The sequence below is a fragment of the Drosophila miranda genome, assembly GCF_003369915.1.
Source record: "Drosophila miranda strain MSH22 chromosome Y unlocalized genomic scaffold, D.miranda_PacBio2.1 Contig_Y1_pilon, whole genome shotgun sequence".
In the NCBI taxonomy this organism is placed as follows: domain Eukaryota; kingdom Metazoa; phylum Arthropoda; class Insecta; order Diptera; family Drosophilidae; genus Drosophila; species Drosophila miranda.
The window spans coordinates 20,874,172-20,889,174 of NW_022881603.1; positions in this window are offsets into that span (position 1 = coordinate 20,874,172).

Below are 15,003 nucleotides of genomic sequence, written 5' to 3' on the forward strand. Positions count from 1 at the left end.
TTGGCAAAAGGATTTCGTGGTGCTTCCCTTTTTTACGTAGGTGCGATTTGGTTTTACTGGGAAACAGCATAAGAATCCGAATTGCGTGTGGGAACCGAAGGTGTTAATATTTTAGAGCGTAATCCCCCGCAGCAATCAATGCCCTTAAAAAGAAGCCGACCACAAGATTATTCGTCGTATAGGTATACGAGTATTTTCCCTACTGCCTGTGGCTGCAACATTCTGAGGCATTGACAGTTTGAAACTCGAAACTCTTTAAAAATCGCTGATTTATGTAATTATTCGCGGCGACAAGAATTTCGTGCGCAGCCCAGAACCAAGAACCCAGAAGAGAGACGAACAAAATGAAGAGGGGCATGCAGCGTAGGACCACGACACAGAGATTGGGTCCGTAGCTCCAGCTCCCGCCACATTATCAAAACATCATGGAAGATGACCAAATTAACTGGGGCTTCGGCCCCAGACCACAGACTTGGACTTGGACTTGGGCTTGGACTCCAGTTCCAAACACGATGGCGACTACTTAGCGGGGCTACCTGACAGGGCCCTATCCCTGTCCCAGTCCCTGTCTCTGGCTGCTGCTAAGGGAAATAAAATTGACTCCATCGAAATTAAGATCGAACGAACGAGCCAACCAACCAAAGGAAATTGTGTTGAAAACTCTTTGTGGATCTGCAGTTGGGTCTCGGACCGCGAAGAGCCAACTAATTTAGTGCCCTGCATCCACCTTCCCCCACCCCCCCTACTATGTATCCAATATACAATATATATACATATGCATAAATAGCAGCCCCCGACTTGGGTCCGTTGCCCAAAATGGAGATTTTTACGAGGCTTGCAGCCAGTCGTGGCCCGCAGTGGGGGAAGGGGAGGGAGTGGATGGGATGGGAGAGAGAGTCTTGATAGGGACATTAATTAAGACACAAATTGCTTTACCAAAAAGCGAAGCCACAGAGGAAACAATATCATCCATGCATCCATCTCATACTCATATGAAAAAAAAAACAAAAAGAATACCTCTATAATTCATGAATATTCATGCGGCGTAGGAAATTAATGACAGCTCAATGAGGCAGCTGGGAGCTCTCTAAAATGGTTCCACAGAAGATCGTTAAAAAAGAAACTTAATCAACTATTGGGAGACTAAGAAGCATGATATCAAGACCATTAAACGGGGGGAGTATAAGCTCATCGAGGACACAGGGAGAACGACGAGAAGGAGCCGGTCCAGGCGAATAGATGGAGGAGCTGGGCCAGTTCTAAATATTGCCAGATTCCTTGTTGCAGCATTGGCCTTAGACATTTTCACCTCTGCCGGAAGCCTGGCAACGAACTCTAGATTAGGATTGGGAACCATTTTGCGTGCCAGCCAAAGCCAAAGGAATGGTTTATATATGTTGTAGTTTGAGATGGCCGAATTTTCGTAATACTTATAGTTCTTTTTACGATGTGAGACTATACTTTTGGCCTTTACTTTGGGGTCCTTGCTTACCACAGAGAACTATGTCAATATTCTCCAATACACGCACCAAATCTCTCTTCTTGTGTTGTTGACGTTCGTGTGATTAGCTGGCACCTGCCTTCTGCAAGCGACGGAGCTACTGAAGGAATGCCCTGCTCCTCCTGGATTGTTGCGCCGCAGTCCATTCGTCACCTGATCCTGAGTCACACCAATGCAATCGATCTATTCCGCGTTAGCCTGGGACTGCACGATCGCTGCATAGATTGGCCCCACACATAATTTTGCAATTGTTTGATTCTCAAAAACTCCGATTTGAGTTTTTGTTGCAAAGTTTGTGGAGTAATATTTTCTGGAAGTTTGTGGGGCTCAAACGGATGAACGCCAATATATTTTCTATTGATTGATTTACACATGTTTTCGTTCTACCCTTACTTTTGGACACCAATCCCAGCGGCCTCCCTACAATGGGCCTTCCAGCTCTGTTGAAATGTTCCAGAAGGGTAGAAAGAGATACAGCAAACAGCAGGCCCCAGAAGTTGCCTCAGCGAGGAGGAGGGATCGAATCGATGGCTACAGACGACGACGACGACAACGGCGACGATGACGCTGATGATGCCATCTGTGCCGGGCAGCCTGACATGGCAGTTGCTTATCCCGACTGGTCCTCCGCCCAACATTCTCTGTCTCCTCTCTCAGTCTCTATTATCGCTTCGTCTCGATCGTCGGACTTGGACTTGGACCTGAACCTGGGTCTGGGTCTGTGTCTGCGACTGCGACTGGGGTCTGGACAACGACATCATATTGGTGACACATGAACACGATTGTGAGCTACCAAGCAGAAGTCAGTCTATAAAGTTGGTAAACAGTTGCTGATGCTGCTTTTAGTGCTGCTGCTGCTGTTTGTTGTCTGGCTGAACAACGTGCAACATTTGCATTTTTATACCCGATACTCAAAATGAGTATTGGGGTATATTAGATTTGTGGTAAAAGTGGATGTGTGTAACGTCCAGAAGGAATCGTTTCCCATAAAGTATATTGTAAAGTTATTTTATTTGTAAGACAGCAGAAGATTAGTATACAGAATTATATGTGCTTCCGAGTAACATACGCAAGAGACAGACGCCGAAAGAAGAATATCGATATGAGAACATCGATATGCAGCAGGGCACATGCGCAGTGTTTTTAGAGATCAATATCTAATTATCGGGGCGGTCACTTTGAACACTCCTCCTCAACACAACGCATGTTTACAAACTTTAAATATACTTAACTAATATCCAATAACATGTCAAGCACTTATAAACGATCTTTTAAACCAAATGCGAATACAAATTTATGGTGCTTAACCTTGGCTAAGTTCTTTGTGAGGACATCTGCTATCATCTCATCGGTTTGCAGATACGCAATGTTGACTTCACCTCTCTTGAGAACCTCTCGAATATGATGTATCTTGACGTCGCTGTGCTTTGTACGTGCATGAAACATGGGGTTTCTAGCAAGCTGCTGTGCTCGAATGTTGTCGCCGTACATCTGAATAGCTGACTCCTTGGACATCAGCTTCAAGTCAATCAGTAGGCTGCGAAAGTATATCGCCTCTTTTGCTGCAGATGATAAGGCTATGTACTCTGCCTCCGTGGAACTGAGGGCAACCGTCGATTGCTTTCTTAACTCCCAAGAAACCGCTCCTCCTGCCAACATGCATACATAGCCAGTGAATGACTTTCGGTTCGTCATATCACTTGCCCAATCTGCATCAACAAAACACTCAATTGCCTTTTCTTGCTTTGTGTAGCATATCTCCCAGTCGATAGTTTTTGCCAAATATCAAAGGATGTGCTTGGCTGCCGCTTCATGCTCGGAATGAGGATCCTTGTTACGTTGTGCTAATTTGTTCACCGAATGCGCAATGTCCGGACGAGTCATAACAGCAAGATAAGATAACTCTCCAATTAGCTTTTGGAACGATGTGAACATGATGCATCTAGTTTGCCCCCTTCAGGTTCTACAAAAATGACATCCCTACTCTCTACGAGTTTCCTGGTTTCTTTACTGACCAAACGGTATGCTTTGGCCGTATCCGAGTAGCCCACCATTATATACTCTAAGCCTTTCTGTGCGAACTTTGATTTCTTTGTTTTATCTAGAGCTATCGCTACTGAGCCAAAAACTCTTAAATGCGATACCACTGGCTTTCTACCTGTCCATATTTCAAAAGGTGTCACCCCGCTCAAGCAGCTGCTTGCCACTCTATTTCGCAAATACGTGGCAGTTCGAATCGCTTCTGCCCAATAGCATTCACTTAACCCAGCATGCAGCAGCATACTTCTTGCCATTTCTACCAATGTTCTGTTGGCCCTTTCTGCAACTCCGTTTTGTTGAGGTGTATATGGCACTGTTAAGTTTCGCTTTATTCCATTTTGGTTTAGGTAATTATCAAAAACGTTTGATATGTATTCTCGGCCATTGTCGCTTCGTAAAACCTTGACTTTTCTCCCAGTTTGGCACTCAACTTGACTTTTAAATTCTTTAAAAGCCTCGAAAACCTGATCTTTGGTTTTTAGGAAACTTACTGATACATATCTTGAACAATCATCAATAAATGTGGCGAAATATCGATTGCCTCCCATTGACTGCTTTTGCATTGGATCGCATACATCAGTATGTATTAAGTCTAGAACGCCCTTTGACCTGTTTGTGCTCGATTGAAATGGTTGCACGCAAATTTTACTTTTTGCGCATGTTGCACACACTTGTTTTGGCTTGTATATGCCCTTGAGACCTATTACCATCTCCTTGTTAACCATTTCCTTTAATGCGTCAAAATGTACATGGCCGAACCTATTGTGCCATTTGAATGCATCTGCCTCAACATTTACAATGTTCATACACTTTTCCTGATTGTCCTGAACCATAAACAATCCATTTTCCAGATGTGCCTTTATAACTATTTTTCCGTTTTCAAAAATCATCGCTTGATTTTTCTCAAACACAATTTTTTTTCCATGTTTTAATAGTTTTGTGACCGATATAAAATTGTACTGCAAATCTGGTACCAAGATAACATTTTCCAGCGTAACGGATCTATCACCGAACTTTACTTGAACAGTTCCATGCCCTTCAGCAATAAGTGATTTACCGCCGGCTAAAAATACTTTTTGATTATCTTCCGTGAACGACACAAAGCGTTCCTTGTCACAACATAGATGCGCCGTTGCGCCACTGTCTATGCACCATGCATTTAACATCTGGTCATTTGGCTTAGCTAAACTTAGGATTGGTACATATTTTTCTGGTTCCACTTTGGCAATTCGCTTCTAGCTCTTGCTTAAACCGGTTGTGTTTTTTTCTTGCTCCCGCATTCTCCGCCCTTTGCCTAAATATCATACAACATTGTTGTGTCTTTGTTTTGATTTATTATCGCATCTCTTTAATTTGATTCTACTTTGTGTTAACCACCAGTGTTTTGTTTGTAAACAAGTGTTTAATATAAATTCAATATTGCAACGTAACACATCGGACTCGTGCAGGCAATTTGTTATTGTTTTTTGCCCAGTCTGCTTTTCGTTATCGCTTCTTCGGTGTGCACTGTTCTCGCGCATCAGCGTTTGCATCGCCCACACTCTCTCGTGAGCATACGCGGGCTTCTCGCATTGTTGCTCTCACTCTCTCTGGATTGCCTATACTCTCCCTCTCTGTGGACTTTTCTTTTGTGTCTCTGCTTTGGTGAGTTTACTGCTCGTTTTCTGCACTTCGTTGGATCATCTGCTTTGAATTATTGCCGCTGCAGCTGATTGTCTGGCTCGCTCTGCTGTCTGCTCTCCTACTTTACCTGCGATCTCACTCCGTTCTCTTATTATTCGTGCACAGTGATTCTACTGCTGTCAATAATGGCAATCGTTTGTAGTGCAAAGAAATGTGAATTCGGTGGTGTTATCATTGGTGATTCATTTCTTAGCTGCTGGCTGTGCGACAATTTTGCCCACATAAAATGTGCTGGTGGTGGAAATTTTGGCCGGCTGAATGATCTGATCTCGAAACGCATGGGTCTGTCTTGGTCATGTCTGGCTTGTCGGGAGATTGAGGCCGAAATGCGCACATTTATGAGACAGACTCGAACTGGGTTTCTGGATGTCCGGAAACAATTTGTGGCTCTCAACGAGAAATTTCTTGCCCTTGAATCACAGTTTCTTGGGCTCAAACTCTTGAGCGAATCGCCTAGACGGAAAATTCCGCATAATGATACCAATCTCTTGCAACCTAATCCGATTGGTACGCCTGCCTCCCACCTTCATCCATCGGAAGCATTTCCGTGTAGGCATGCCACGCCGTTGTCTGTAAATCCGCCAACGGTGGCTCCGGAGTTCTTTACACCGAGCAATGTGCTTCCTTCGAGCACCCAACTCCCCAACAGCATCAATCCCATCCCTGCAGTTTCTGTGGCCGTCACTTCTGACGCGGTGAGTGCTCCTAGTGCGGGTGTGCTGGTTGCTGACGACGTCTTGCCAATTCCTGCTCCAATTCCTGCTGCAATTCCTACTCCAATTCCTGCTACAGCAATTGCTGCCAATTCCTCTGCCCTTGTACCGAGATCTCTTTTAGGAGTGGCTCCACCATCTCGATCTCGCTCGGGACTTCAACATAAAGCAGTGGTCCCTCGGAAAGCAATATTTGTTTCTCGTCTTATTCCTGAGGCTACAACGGAGGATGTTAAACAACATCTTTCCGCTAAACTTAACACTTCGCCTGTTGATATAGTTGTGACTAAATTTACATTTCAACATAAGCGCAACATATCATCCTTTAAAATTCTTCTCCCTGATTCTTTACTATCCTGTTCTCTAGAACCGTCAATATGGCCTGAGCATACAATTGTGCATGAGTTCCTTCTCAAAGATTCGAACTCGAATCCAAGAATTACCGAACATGCTCCAAAAAACTGATGTACTATTTTTCCATGCACTATCAGAACGTTCGCAGTTTGCTGGGAAAGTTGCGTCAAATTCATACTAATAACGCGTCCTTTGATTTCGATGCCATCGCGTTTACCGAAACCTGGCTTAACTCCTCTGTCAATGATCATGAAATTTTCATTGATAGTTACACTATTTATAGAATGGACCGCACATCTTTTGCAGGTGGGGTTCTGATTGCAGTTAAATCTGTTTTCTCATCTGAGTTATTCCCATTCAATAACATTCATGGAATTGAATTTGTTGCAGTCAAAGTTCGTGTTGGCTCCGCATTTTTCTATTTAACCTGCTCTTACATTCCTCCCAGGTCTGATGCTGAGCTTTACTTACACCACCTCTCAGCAATTAATAATGTTGTTTCTGCATTAGGGTGCAATGATCGAATTATTGTCATGGGGGACTTTAACCTCCCATTTCTTTCTTGGCTGCCTTGTAATGACGCTAACCTGTTGTTTCCCAATTGCCATAATGACTTTATCAATGGGCTAACGGATATTTCCCTTGTCCAAATTAATGCCGTTAAAAACATTAGGGACAGACTTCTAGACCTCGTTTTTGTTAACGATGGTTCTCTTGCTACGGTATCTAGAGCAAGCCCAATATCTCTCCCTGAAGATCCTTACCATCCAACTTTGTTGATATCACTGGAGTGTACACAATCTGGTGGTGCTGACAGTTCCATGGCTCCTTGTCACATAAAGTGTTTTCGCAAAACAAACTTTATTGATTTAGATCTACATCTCTCGCGTGTTGATTGGTCGTTTCTTTATTCATTACCGAACATAGATGCAACTGTTAACTCGTTTTATAGTTCTATTTACTCCGCCCTTAATACGTTTGTTCCAGATATCACTGTACCTGTATCGTCCAAGCCTCCCTGGTTCTCCAAGTATTTGTCATACTTAAAAAATAATAAATCCCGGCTCTATAAAAAGTACCAGAAGTCGGGCTCCACGTTGGCCTTAGCTCTATACTCCTCCGCTCGCTCTCTGTTCCTTGCCGTCAATAGTCAGTGCTATAATCATTACCTTTCACAATGTAGTAGTAACTTTCGTAGTGATCCTAAAAAATTCTATTCGTTCGTTAACTCTAAGCGCAAGTCAAACGTTTTTCCTCCGTCCCTTCATTACCAGAACAAAACAGAAGCTTCTGCTGTTGGTATTGCAAATTTATTCGCTAACTTTTTCCAAACAACGTACTCGTCTCATATTTACAACGCATCCACTCCGTATCCGTACCAGCTACCTCAAGCTAACAGCATTTTTCTGCCCTTTTCGAGGAAAGCGTTGTTCTGGAAGGTTTGTCATCTATGGACATATCGTTTTCTGCGGGTCCAGATAAGGTACCAAGTTGCATCTTAAAACACTGTGCCCAGTCCCTTTGCAAACCCTTGACCTTTCTCTTCAACCTCTCCTTGGAACAGTCTTGTCTCCCAGTAATTTGGAATGAGTCCTACATCATTCCGCTTCACAAAAAAGGTTAAAGATCAAACATTGAAAACTATCGTGGTATCGCAAAGCTTTCCGCCATCCCGAAGCTTCTTGAGTTCCTGGTCACCCGGCAACTGCAACATCTTTGTGGCAGCTTGATATCTCCGTCGCAACACGGTTTTTTCAGACATCGTTCAACATCGACTAACCTTCTTGAGTTTTCTAACCTAATCCACCGTGGTTTTCAAATTGGTTTGCAGACGGATGTAGTTTTTACGGACTTCAGCAAGGCATTCGATTCTGTGAACCATGCTCTGCTTATTCAAAAGCTCTCTTTATTAGGGTTACCAACGAATCTTCTAGATTGGATTTTGTCCTATCTCTCTAACCGTACTCAACGTGTTGTCAAATACTGTTAATGTTACTTCAGGTGTGCCACAGGGAAGTCATCTGGGCCCGCTTCTGTTTATTTTATTTGTGAACGACCTTCTTCAAGTTATAACATACTCTACTACACTAATGTATGCTGATGATGTCAAAATCTGTCTTTCTTACTCTGATTGGTATTTGCACACACGCCTTCAACTTGATCTAAGTGAACTACTATTGTGGTGTTCAACTAATCTTCTTTTTCTGAACCTTTCCAAATGCAAACTTATGACATTTTACCGTCGCGCACCTCATTTTGTCTCATATGTTCTAGGAAATCGTGTCCTTGAGCGAATTTCGAGTTCAAATGACCTCGGAGTCCTTTTTGATCATAAGATGTGTTTCAACACCCATATAGCTGCAACTGTAAATAAAGCTAAGGGTGTTTTAGCGTTCATCAAGCGTTGGTCCAAGGAGTTTGACGACCCGTACGTTACGAAACAACTGTACATCTCGTTAGTACGTCCTATATTGGAGTATTGTTCTTGTGTGTGGAGCCCGCAGTATAAAGAGCAGCAGGCTGTTATTGAATCCGTGCAAAAGCAATTTTTAATTTTTGCCCTTCGGAACATTAACTGGGACTCGGGTAGAATCTTGCCACCCTACCGGTCTAGGCTAAATCTTATTGACCTGCCGTCGTTGCACCATCGCAGAATATGCAATGGCGTAATGTTCGTGCACAAGCTCCTTCTTGGGACTGTTGACTCCCAAACTCTCTTGGGTCAGATTGACTTGGCCGTTCCATCCAGACCTACCCGTAATTTTAGGCCTATCCGTCTACCCATATGTAGGTCTAATTATGCTGATCATGAACCTTTTAGGGGTTTATGCCATAATTATAACTCTCTCTGTCAAACCCTATCCCCTGAACTGTCTCTTAAACTAATTGCATGCAATATTTATAATCATTTAAATTTAGCTAACTTTTAACTTATCTTTTTCCGCCTTTAGTAACTAAGTACCATTATTAACAGATAATTTGTTAATTTAATAAATAAATATTCGGTTACGCAAAGCATTGTACCCAATCTTTCCCCGCTTTTACTGTTTGCGCCCTTGTTGTTTGCTCCTTCCTGCTTGCTTTTAGCACGGCATTCCGATTTAAAATGCCCTTCCTTTCCGCACTTAAAACACTTTTTGCCCTTCTTAAAGTTTTTCTTAAAATTGTTGTTGTCATAACTGACGTGTAGTTCCGCGCTACTTGTAATTTCCTTGCTAATGCTATCTTCCTGCCTATTCGCTTCTTCAGAAATTTTTATTTTTAGCATGCTCAAGCTCGGCAAATCATCTCGCGTCTCAATCGCAACAACAAAACTTTCATACGATTCAGGCAAACCATTTAGCAACACAACTGATAAGATCTTTTCATCAACCTTTATGTTGACCTCTGCTAAAGCCTCGTGTACCACCTGGAATTTCCGCAAATATTCCTGTGTACTTATACCATCCGACATTTTTAACGTCAACAATTGTTTAATTAAAAGCACTACCCTTGCTGGTCCGCTTGGCCTGTGAATTTTATTTAGCTTTTGCCATGCCTGTGACGACGATACACAATTTTTAATATTGTTTAGTTGGGTCGATTTAACACAAAGTAAAATTGACGCCAACGCCTTTTGATCCTTTAGTTCAAAAGCTGCACGTTGCTCAATTGTTTTACTTTCACTAAGCTCAATTTTACCACTGACGATTGGCCACAAATCATTTTGTATGAGAACACTTCTCATCAAAACTTCCCATGTGCTATAATTGGTTTAGTCCAGTTTCTCAATATTGAAATTCATATTTCCACTCATTTTTTATACTTATTGTCTTACAGTGCAAAATTTGTAACTGTCGATCGTCTCATGCACAAAGCAACTACGACGACAATACTGTTGTCCGTGTCTTTCTTTTGTTTTTTCGTTTTCTTTTAAGTATCCCTCCGAGTTGCTATTTACACACACACACTCGCGATTTTCTATGCCTTGGTATACACACTTTTGGGTATACACACTCGCGGTTTTGTGCGGCTTGGCATACGCACTTTTTGGTATACACACTTGAGTCTCCGTTCGCTTTTGTGTTTCTTGATCCGTTGGGACTGCTTTATTTTGGACTTTAAACCACGGCAACGGTCCGATTCGCTGCAAAAATCTAATCAAAAAAACACAATGCGAATTTGTTCAACTTGTTCTTTTGCCTTTCTATGTACACACATACACTAATGAGTCTATGCCATTTTTTTAGCACTGCTTTTCACTAAGCACCAAACAATGTTTATTGTTTCTCACTGTTTCTGTTTTATACTGTTTCTGGGTGAATTGGTGTCTGGGCCCATAACCTGTTAAAGTTATTTTATTTGTAAGACAGCAGAAGATTAGTATACAGAATTATATGTGCTTCCGAGTAACATACGCAAGAGACAGACGCCGAAAGAAGAATATCGATATGAGAACATCGATATGCAGCAGGGCAAATGCGCAGTGTTGTTAGAGATCAATATCTAATTATCGTGGCGGTCACTTTGAACATATATATATTCTGGATCAGCATCAATAGCCGAGTCGATTGAGCCCTGTCTGTCTGTCCGTCTGTCCGTCCGTCCGTCTGTCCGTCCCCTTCAGCGCCTAGTGCTCAAAGACTATAAGATCTAGAGCAACGATGTTTTGGATCCAGACTTCTGTGATATGTCACTGCTACAAAAATATTTCAAAACTTCGCCCCGCCCACTTCCGCCCCCACAAAGGACGAAAATCTGTGGCATCCACAAATCTCAGAGACTATTAAGGCTAGAGTAACCAAATTTGGTATCCGCACTTCTGTTAGATCTCACTATAAAACGTATATCTCAGAATTTCGCCCCACCCCCTTCCGCCCCCACAAAGTACGAAAATCTGTTTCATCCACAATATTGCAGATTCGAGAAAACTAAAAACGCAGAATCATAAATAACGACCATATCTATCAGATTGCTGAATCTGGATCAGATCGGATCATTTTTGTAGCCAAAAGCAAGAAATCAATTTGCAGTGGCTACACAGCGCCCGACGTCACGCTCAGACTGATTTTCTGTCTCTCTCGCACGCACTCTTTGTCGTGTCGTTTAAGATTAGCGGCGTCTGCCGGAGGAGAGCCATACTGACTTAGTATCGGGTATAACTGTAGAGTTGCGGTGTCCGCAGCAACTCACAACGTTCCACCTCGTTTTAATTTTCTACAACTGCAGCCAGCCTCCTTGCCCTGCAGCCCGGAGGCGGCAGCATGGAGTGTGATCCGAGTGCAACTCCATCTTGGTCTCCATTTTCATCTTGGCGTGCGTTGGGCTGGGTTGAGTAAGGTCCGTGCCATCTACGGCTCGGGGCGTAGTGGTTTGCCTGCTTTATCGGGAAATGAAAACATCAGGCTTCGTGGGTCCCAAAAAAGGAACCCCACCAGATGGCGGCCCACAGGGTCAAAAGACTGGAAAGGACTGGTCTGGGGTCTGGGTTCTGGGTCCCCCCAATTGCCACTCATCCGAGTTTCGGGCCATGGCAAATTGAGAATGGGTGGGGGAATGGGATAGAAACTGTGGCTTTAATGGCCCGGCTAATCATGATTTCCGTTCGCACTATTTAAGTCGCACACACAAATCATGATGATGCGGTTGGTGTCAGAGACTCTCCAATCCATCTCCAATCTGGGCTGGGACTGGGCTGGGACTGAGGCTTCGGCTTGGGCGTTGGCGGCTTAGCTCGTTTCATGTGTAATTGTCTCTGTAATTGCAGCCGGCACTGGGGACTAGGAGGCCACTCGATTTATGCGTAGGGGAAAAAGGAAATGGCAACGATAGAAGACAAGAAGAAGAAGAAGAAAAAATAGTTTTTAATTAAAAATATTTTATGCTCGATTTCTGACGAAGCTGCATTAGTCTCTCTCTCTCTCTTTGTCCCTTTCTCACTCACTCCCTCTCCCTCTCTTTGAGTCGGCCATATTGTCGGCCATTAAAACAATTCTACACATTTTCCACTACACACACCACACAACCAGGGCCCATCTCCATCTCCATCGCCGCCTCAGAGACCCACTCCAAGACCAAGACCAATTCCAAGTCCAAGACCAAGACCAAGTCCAGAGCCAGTCCCAATCCAGTTGGCCGACACCCATTAGTGCTCAACATGGAAGCTTCGGCGCTCATTCGATTTTAATTGCCACCTTTTGCTGTTGGGCCCTTTTCGTGGAATTTTTGGTTTTGCTTTTGGTTTTTCGTTTCTCGTTATTCGTTACTCGCCTTCTCACATTTTGGGCATTAGCGCTGGCCGGGTCGGGTCTGCGTGTAAAATGGCAGCTCATTGCGGTTGTCCACTCCACACTCCAAACTCTAAGCCACACCAGACCAGGGCAGAGAACTCCATACTCCAGCCATCCATCCATCCATCCATTCCATGGTCCGTTCGCCTACAAAGTCGTCGACATATTAAGGTTGATTCGTTCGCTTTGGTTGTAACTACAGTAATCCGTGGTGTGGAGGGATCTCTCATCGCATGCCTCACATGTGCAAAGTCATCAGCAGGCAGCAGGCAATGGTTCCAGCCCTGATAATGATGATATATGGCGCACACAAACACACACACATCGAGGCGAATCCCGGCAAATGGAAATTATTTAAAAATGCTTCCACAGAATTTCTCAAATATTTCCCCTGATGATTGCCTTATAAGTAGTTATGACTGCTGCAACTTATTGGTCGGCCCTCCGTCTCTTCGATTATTATACCCGATACTCAAAATGAGTATTGGGGTATATTAGATTTGTGGTAAAAGTGGATGTGTGTAACGTCCAGAAGGAATCGTTTCCGACCACATAAAGTATATATATTCTTGATCAGCATCAATAGCCGAGTCGATTGAGCCCTGTCTGTCTGTCCGTCTGTCCGTCCGTCCGTCCGTCCGTCCGTCCGTCCGTCCCCTTCAGCGCCTAGTGCTCAAAGACTATAAGATCTAGAGCAACGATGTTTTGGATCCAGACTTCTGTGATATGTCACTGCTACAAAAATATTTCAAAACTTCGCCCCGCCCACTTCCGCCCCCACAAAGGGCGAAAATCTGTGGCATCCACAATTTCGACGATACGAGAAAACTAAAAACGCAGAATCGTAGAGGATGACTATATGTTCTAGAGTGTAAAATCTCAACCAGATATAGCCAGAATCAAGAAAACAATTTCATTCTTTCTCGCTCTGTCTCTCTCTAACACACAGGTTTCATGGTCGGCTTTGCCAATTGCAAAATATGAGTTCAAGGATCTCAGAACCTATAAGAGCCAGAGCAACCAAATTTGGTATCCACACTCCTGTGATATCGGACCTTGACCGTTTCGTGTCCAAATTTCGCCACACCCCCTTCCGCCCCCGCAAAGGACGAAAATCTGGGGCATCCACAAATCTCAGAGACTATTAAGGCTAGAGTAACCAAATTTGGTATCCGCACTTCTGTTAGATCTCACTATAAAACGTATATCTCAGAATTTCGCCTTACCCTCTTCCGCCCCCACAAAGGACGAAAATCTGTTGCATCCACAATATTGCACATTCGAGAAAACTAAAAACGCAGAATCATAGATAATGACTATATCTATCAGATTGCTGAATCTGGATCAGATCGGATCATTTTTGTAGCCAAAAGCAAGAAATCAATTTGCAGTGGCCACGCAGCGCCCGACGTCACGCTCAGACTGATTTTCTGTCTCTCTCGCACGCACTCTTTGTCGTGTGGTTCAATATTAGCGGCGTCTGCCGCAGGAGAGCCATACTGACTTAGTATCGGGTATAACTGTAGAGTTGCGGTGTACGCAGCAACTCACAACGTTCCCCCTCGTTTCACTTATAGAAGTACTATTTCTGATTTAATGTATGGGCGTTTTATCCCTCTTTTATTTAGAAAAGTTCTGGTCGGCGAGTGAGCCGGGGGTAGGCGCACGTGTACACACTACTTGTAATTAATCAAAGGAATTTTCATTACTTTTGAAAGTATGTTTCATCGTTTGACAGATTTATATTTCCTTAAAAAATGTAACCATTATTGCACCCAATTATTAAGCTTTTTAAAAGCGAACAGCTCCACAGATAAAATATCTTTAGGACTCCTTTATTCCAGTAAATTTCAAAACATATAGTCATCCTCTACGATTCTGCGTTTTTGGTTTTATCGTATCTTTAAAAATGTGGATGCCACAGATTTTCGTCCTTTGTGGGGGCGGAAGTGGGCGGGGCAAAGTTTTGAAATATTTTTGTAGCAGTGACATATCACAGATGTCTGGATCCAAAACATCGTTGCTCTAGCTCTTATAGTCTTTGTGCACTAGGCGCTGAAGGGGACGGACGGACGGACGGACGGACGGACAGACGGACAGACGGACAGACAGATATGGCTCAATCGACTCGGCTATTGATGCTGATCAAGAATATATATATGGGGTCGGAAACGATTCCTTCTGGACGTTACACACATCCACTTTTACCACAAATCTAATATACCCCAATACTCATTTTGAGTATCGGGTATAAAAAGGTCTGAAATACTCCACCTCCATTATTTCCATAAAATGTGGACTTCCATTTGGGTTTACCTGAGAATTCACACGCGAAAAAGTGGATCAGAAGTGGATCAATTCCTGCCTTAGATACAAATAATTTATATAAATAACTAAACTCTCGTTGAAAACAATTTTTCCACCCTCATTCACTGAATTTTCA